Source organism: Vombatus ursinus, unplaced genomic scaffold (assembly GCF_900497805.2).
Source record: "Vombatus ursinus unplaced genomic scaffold, bare-nosed wombat genome assembly UNPS02011700.1, whole genome shotgun sequence".
Classification (NCBI taxonomy): domain Eukaryota; kingdom Metazoa; phylum Chordata; class Mammalia; order Diprotodontia; family Vombatidae; genus Vombatus; species Vombatus ursinus.
The window spans coordinates 7,210,460-7,218,358 of NW_020951478.1; positions in this window are offsets into that span (position 1 = coordinate 7,210,460).

Consider the following 7,899-nt stretch of genomic DNA (forward strand, 5'->3'; position numbering starts at 1 on the left):
GCATTAGATGCTGGGGATATAAATGCAAAAGTAAGACAGACTGATTCCTTTCTTCTTCCCAGTCCTCCATTCCCTATAAACATCTCCACTTTAAGAGATATACTATATTTTATGTCAAAATTAAAATGTCCTAAATGTAACTCATTATTTCTATCTCTTCCACAACCCACTCTTTTTCCTAAATTCTCTATGTCAGTATATGTCAATGTCTGGCACATTTGTTATTGTTGTTCTCTCATGTCTGACTCTTTATGACATTTTGGGTTTTCTTGGCAAAGGTATTGGAGTGGTTTGCCATTTCCTTCTCCAACTTGCAGATTAAGGAACTAAGGCAAACAGGGTTAAATGACTTACTCAGGGTCGCAAGGCTAGTAAATATCTGAGGAAATATTTGAACTCAGGTCTTTTTGACCTTCTTGGCCCAGTACTTTATCCATTGACCCTGTCTGGAACAGAGCAAGTACTTAATAACTACTTGTTGAATTGAATTGAGAGCAGCAAAAATGTTCAAACATTTAATGAGACTTGGGTGAGGAAAGGTTAAAGAAATTGTGATTACTCTGGAAAGCAGGAAGGCTGGTTACTTAATAACTATATTTAAAGGTAATTTGTTGTTTTTCAATTGTTTCAGTTGTTTTTCAGTCATGTCTGACTCTTCATGACCTCATTTGGGGTTTTCTTGGCAAAGATACTGCGGTGGTTTGCCATCTCCTTCTCTAGCTCATTTTACAGATGAGGAAACTGAGGCAAACAGAGTTAAGTGACTTGCCCAGGGTCACACAGCTAATACATGTCTGGGGCAGGATTTAAACTTAGGTCTTTGTGATTCTAGGTTCAGCATTCTATCCACTTCGTCATCTAGCTAACTTCTGAAGGGTAATAGAGAAAAATAAATTCTATGAATAAAATTTATTCGAAACAGTTCAGAATTTGAAACATCTATTTTGGTTTTATTCTAGCTACATTCTCTTATCTTCTTTTAACAAAAGTAACAGATACTCTAAAATTTCAAAATATATCTCTATCTCTTTTACTGTATATCTGTCTCTTTCTCACATATACACACATACACAAATGTGCACACATATTTGACCCTACTACTAAAGAATAGTAAAGCAATAAAGGGAAAAATGAAAATTTTAAATTATGCTTACTTCAGTAAGTAGGAACCAAAATAATTTCATTTTCTGGCTTGTTCTAGCCTACTTCTACAGATTGGTCATCGACTCTCCTGGAACACTGGAAACATAAACATTATTTTAATTTCAGTGACTGTATCTAAATCCTTCCATTCTTATCCATAAAATTGGCTGCAGTAAAATCATGATTAACGTGAAAGAGTTCTGGCTTGCTGGCAGAACAGCACAAGAAGACCTATAATGGTGACAACAGTAGCATTCATCCCATCACTGTAACATCTGAAAACTGACCATAGTTACAGAAATCTGAGGGAAGTGTACCCGGAGCCTCAGAGATGTTCATGAAGGAGTCCCGACATGCTCCATACCTTTACAAACTGTGAACAAAATAGCAGCCAAAGAGTAAAGGGCTCACCCAGCTATTCTCAAAACTGGTGATCATGGAAACTTCTATCTAGTTCAGAGGCCTATAAAAATCTATTCTATCAGAAGCAAAAGTTATCAAATCTTGGCCCCTTGAAAGCTCTTATGGAATTTGATTAATAACACAATTAACTGATCTGATTAGATAATATTAGAAGAAAATGTCATACACCCACCCACACCTACATACATACATACACCCTTGAACCATGAGGAGCTCATGGTAATTATGACTTCCATATTATATAGGTAAATTTCTATTATCATTAATTTAGTCTTATGTAACATCCCTAAAACCTGACAAAGTAGAACACAAAGCTGGCTAGTGTCCAGAAAGGTCTAGTTTGTTATCTAGGGAATTTCCGAAGAAAAGAATCCATCATAATGCACTCCAAGTTGGACGTCCACAAATAGCCCTACACTCAGAAGCATGAAGCCCTTTCAAACAGGAGTATTCTTAAATCCAATTCTATTGTTTTATCTTAACCTAGATTCAAAAGACAAAGTCTCCAGCTGGTTGCTGATGTCAGCTCTTTGCTTTAGGACAGGTAAGCCCATGCCAATTGTGTTTTGTTTGTACCACAGGCTTCTCTGAGCATGTCTAGTTCTCCTGACGTGGAGATGTTCTTGAGGGGCCTTTTGAGCGTGCCTAGTTTGTCTAACATGGAGCCCAGGCTTTTTCTCAGAGCCTCAGTAAAAGAGAGGGAGCAGGGGCAGGGAAGCTCTTCCCTTTTCATTGCTTCAGTTCATGGCATCCTCTGTGTGGGTGAACTAGGACCTTCATCCTCTGCACACAGAAGATAGGAGTGGCTGTAGAAGAAAGACTGGTGGAAAAGAGTGACCGGCTTGGTCTTGCAAGCAGCCAAAGGAGGCTGTCTCCACTCACATGGTAGGGGACACAGCAGACTCCATGATAGGCAAATTGGGCATGCTCAAGAGGCCCCTCGAGGGTGTCTCCATATAAAGAGAACTGGGTATACCCAGAAAAGCCCAGGTTACGTATTATTACCCATTTCACAGGTGCATATGATAAACAAAAATTAGGGCTGGAAGGGACCTTTGAGGCCATAAATTGCAACCTCCTCCCTTTATAGATGTGGAAATTGAAGCTCAGAGAACTTGCCCAGGATCACCGAACTAGTCTGAGTTGTTATTGTTTAGTCGTTTTTCAGTTGTGTCCAACTCTTTGTGACCCCATTTGGAGTTTTCTTGGCAAAGACACTGGTTTGCCATCTCCTTCTCTACTCATTTTACAGATGAGGAAACTGGGGCAAACGGGGTTAAGTGACTTGCCCAGGGTTACAGCTAGTAAGTGTCTGAGGCTGGATTTGAACTCAGGAAGATGAGTCTTCCTGACTTTAGGTCCAGCACTCTATCCATTCTGCCACCTAGTTGCCCCAAACTAGTCTGAAGTAGGATTCTGATCTTGGTCTTCATAATTCCGACACCAGCACTCTTTCTGCTATGCCATAGTGTCTCTCTTTTGATAAAGTATCCTAAGAGGGAGCCAACCTGCAAGGACGGGAATACCTGTTCCTCTTTTTGCTTCTGCCTTTCATTATGCCTCTGGATTACTCTATGCCAGACAGGCCTGGGAACTTTTTAACTGAGAAGGGCAGGCAGCTGTCATGGTAAGAAGCCTCCTTTTTTTGTGTCAGTGAAGAGGGAAGGGGTTAGGTAAGTGAAGACAAAGAGCTGGTGAGAAGGACTAGTGTAGAACTGTACATACTCTATATACTGTGGAACCTCCAAAGAATTTTCAAAATTGAGTCACTTGGACCACAGCTTATCCCCTGGGGATGCTGTGATGTCATCATCTCACCCCATCAAAACACACATACCTGGCTATAGTTCATCCACTCTACGCTGCAGTTGTTATGAAGTGACCTCTCTGGTTCCCTCATGTTGCTGAAAGGGGAAGAGGTTTCATCTTTTTTATTTCCCCTTACTTGCCTTTCAGACATTGAATGTTACTCAAGGGAAACTCATTATTAGATTATATTTAGAATGCTTTTAGTAGTAAATATTTTTAGTATTAAGTAGTATTTTTATTGTTTTCTAATTCTTTGAAAACTGATGAGCCATTTTGGGAGATATGGACAATCTCCATGGTTGTCTTTAGCTTACATTTACAAAGCAATTTGTAGTTTTTAAAGTACTCATGCTTATTTTACCTTGTGCCTTGCACTCAGTAAGTGATTCATAAATGTTCTGTCTAGCTATCTAATCCTTACAATCACATGGAGGCAGATAGGACAAGTATTATTATCCCCATTTTACAGATAAGAATACTGAGGATGTGAGAGGTTTTGATTCCCCTACCATTGCATCAGTTGTGGAATCAGAATTTGAATGTTGGTCTTCAGTCTCCACAGTTGTAACTAAGGCAGGATTGTTAGTACTTTCCACCAGGTGCTGAGATGGAGAAGATGCTGACGGTTTCTACAGGTAGGAATAACTGATGGGTCAGGCGCACAGCTGGCATCTGTGCAGAAGGCACGTTCTTTGCCAGCCCACCCTATTTGTTAGATGTCCCCATGGCTCACGGTTCTCTTAGGACTATAGCTACAGTGCAGTTGCGCCTGCCCCATTACCTGGGGGGCTGTCACTGCCAGGGTCCTGAGACTGTCATACCCCTCTCTTACGGCCCATCTTTTTCTACAGCTATTCTCCCGCCGGCTATTTCTCTCATTTGTATTTCCTCTAGGGGATTCAGGAATGCAGGTGGTTTGCTTTGGAGCAAGTACACTAAAACTTCCCAAGGAATGGGCTTCCCCTTCCCCAGTGTCACTGCACCCAACTGGGGCAGAATAGCCTCTAACTCACACTAGTTCTGTGCCTGAGGACTCACACTTCACCTTTCCGGAGGTGCCCAGGGTGAGCGGCCATGTAAGTGACCCGTGCGCCCCTAGTCTTGAAATGCAGACTGAATCAAGGAGCGTTCTGGTATGAAAAGCACTTGGGTACACCTGCCAAAGAGAGCTGCCCTGTCTCACCCCGCCGGCTTCCTCCTCCGGCAGCAGCTCACCACAAAGCAGCAGCTTTCTGCTGTTGACCCTCATGTCCGAGGTCTCACCCTGAGGTCACCCCTTCAAATATCTTGGACCTTGTTACCAGAATGCACCTCTTGTTTGAGTTCTGGAGGGCCTCTGCTACCCCCCCTCCCCAATCTTTCCCTGCCCCCACCTCCCCGAATATTTGCTTAAACAAAACACTGTGTCCTCCAGACTTGCCAGATGACGATGTGTCCGCACTAAAACGTGATGTGATTCTAAATAGGATTTGGGGCAGGAGTAGTAGAAACTCAGCGTTCATAAAGTTGCCGTTACATGAGGCATAAGTCAAGAAACAGAGTATATGTGTTTACTTATACTTTTTGATTTGTAGATTGATTTATCTCTATGTGTGTACACATATGTGCTTAATATATGAATTTTACTAGCATATATGTGTGCTGTGTATATACTGGCATATATATTTGTGCACGTATTACACATATAAGCTTTAAGAGTGTAAAAGTACCCTAAAACTCTTGGGGTACCCTGTATCCATACACATCTGTTACCTGAAGACTCAGATAACATATATTACTTTATAGAATTATAAGGTTTTCTCAGCCTCGTGCTTCAAAGGGTTTGCTCCTTCACCCCTCCTGCCTCCCACTCTGTTGCTCTGGGTCATTTGATTCCCTCCATGTTCAGTACTTCCACACTTTGAATTATTACACAGATCAAACAATTCATTTCTAAAATCTAGCAGCTTCTACAAAGTTCTAAGAACAGAGCCTGGGCATCCAAGTAGATCAGTCAATCAATTAACCAATAAGCATTTATTAAAATTTTAATAAATACTTGTGCATATCATTCTTCTGCAGAATATTGGTAAGAAGATTTTTAAGAGAAGCTTTATAGCTTTACAATCCAGCATGCTTCACTTAGTTAAATCTTTATTTCAGTCCATCAACATAATTGCCTCCTACTACTTTTTCCAGGATGAGACAACATGCACCTCCTTTACTAAGTGAGGTTATTGTTTCTGTTCTTTTACAATCTTAAGCTATTATGACCAAGCTTAAATAACATTGCAATGATTCATATTTTCTGAATTAATTATTTTTTATGTAATTAATTAATGATTAGGTCTCCCTGTCTCATCCAGTCTGGAAGTACAGGGGTTACTTAATGGCCCAGTCTCTTTACTCATCGACATGGGAGCTTTGATGTACTCCATTTCTGACCTGAATTATTTTGGCCCTCCTTGGGAATCTTGGCATATCCTCTCCCTCCAAACTCTTGGGGTTCCTCATTATTGAAGCTAAACTAATGTGAACACCTGATTGACTTAAGCCACTGTGGCTTAGAACTCCCAAGCTTCAGACATCTACAAACCCCAGTCTCCCGGGTACCTTGGATTACAGGTGTGCATCATGCTTAACTAACTTCATTGTCTATGAATGAACTTTTTACTTAATTTATTTTTAAAAGATTTACTGTATTGTTTATAATTTTATTTTAGGTTGGGTTCAAAAAGTTTTTCCAGAAGAACATTCCTTTGATTTTATAACAGGAATTAATGGAGAAATAAAATTTGATGTATAGATATTTGCTTTAAAAGCAGCTTTTCAAGGCCACAAAGAAAGGCACATCTGCAACTAATCTGTCAGACAAAATCAGAGGCAAAAAGGCCTTGACAGATTGGAACTATGAGCCAAATCAAACAGGATGAAATGTTACAAGGACAAATGTAAAAATTGGAAAGTGGGTTCAAAAACCCAATAACATAACTCTATTATAGGGAAAATCTGGCTGGAGAAGCCATCATGTGAAAAGATGTAGGGACTTTAGATAAGCCTCAACCTTAAGGAGTCAACCATGTGATGTGACTGTCATGGAAATAATAATGGGATCATAATAACATTTGAAGATATACAAATCTCATCTGATCTTACAACAACCTGGTAAGTTACTATCATCCTCATTTTACAGATTAGGTAAACTGAGGCTCAGAGAGATTAAATTACTTACCCATGGTCACACACTCAGTAAATGCCAGAGGCAGGATTCAAACCCAGATCTTCCTAACTCTAAGTCCAGTGTTCTTTCTGCTACATCCACTGTATTTGTTATAGTATAACTGTCCAAAACCAGGGAGGCAATAGTATCATTGTACACTTCTCTGGTTAAGCCGTACATGGGTGTGGAGGAGGGCAGCCAGGATGATGTTACTGAAAACTCCATCAGATGAGGAAAGAATGATTGAAAGAACTGAGGAAGAGGAGTCATGGTAGATGAGAAGATGACCCTCTTCAGAATTGGGAGGATAAAATGAGATAATATTTGTAAAGCACTTTGCAAACTTTAAAACACTACATCAATGCTGTTTATTATTATTGTTGTTGTTGTTCTCATCTCTCTTCATGTAGAAAGAGGATTAGATTTATTCTCTTTGGTTCCATAGGACATAACTAGGACCAAAGGGTGGATTCTTTAGGAAGGTCAATTTCAGCTAATTAAATAGGGAAGAACCTGTTAACAATCAGACTCTGTCCCAGGGTGTAATGGGCTTCCTTATGATTCAATTCAATAAATATTTAGTGCAATAAACATTAAGTGTTGACTGTGTGCTGGGCACTGTGCTAAGCACTGGGGAGACAAATAAGAGAAAGAAAGACAGTCCTAACCCTCAAGGGGCTTATAATCTGATGGAAAGTAAGATGGGAGGGAGGGGGGAAAAGAACACTAGGGGGCATCTTGTTCTGGGGAGTTCAGACCAAGGAGAGCTGCAACTGTAAAGTGCATGAATGAGTTAATGAATTGGTGAGTTATAAGGTAAGGAAGTACCCATTTCTAGAAAATGTTTAGGCAGAGTGTGATGAGCGCACCTGCGGGGGATATTGTAGAGGGGATTACTTGATCAGCTAAGGAAGGATCTGAACTAGATTACCTCTAGGGTTCCTTTTAACTCCACAGGCCTAGGAAGTGATCTACTGTATTTCCATTATGTTGAGCATGACAAGCTCAAGCCACATGATTAAGATTCTGTGACTCATCAACTGTGGGGGGAGTGGTGATAGAAATAGAACTACCCTAGGGCTTATGGATTTCAACAATCTGTTGCTGAAAGTTGGGCAAGATCATAGTGCATATAGGCCTTATTTCTTATGGTTTTGTTATTGATTTTATCCCCGTTCTGTGAGCAAGTTCAAATAGCTTGGTGCTATTCACTGTTGGTGAACTTTTTATAGCTAATAATAGAACGTAAGCTCCTTGAGGTGAGGAATTTTCTTTTCTTTTCCTTTCCTTTCCTTTCCTTTCCTTTCCTTTCCTTTCCTTTCCTT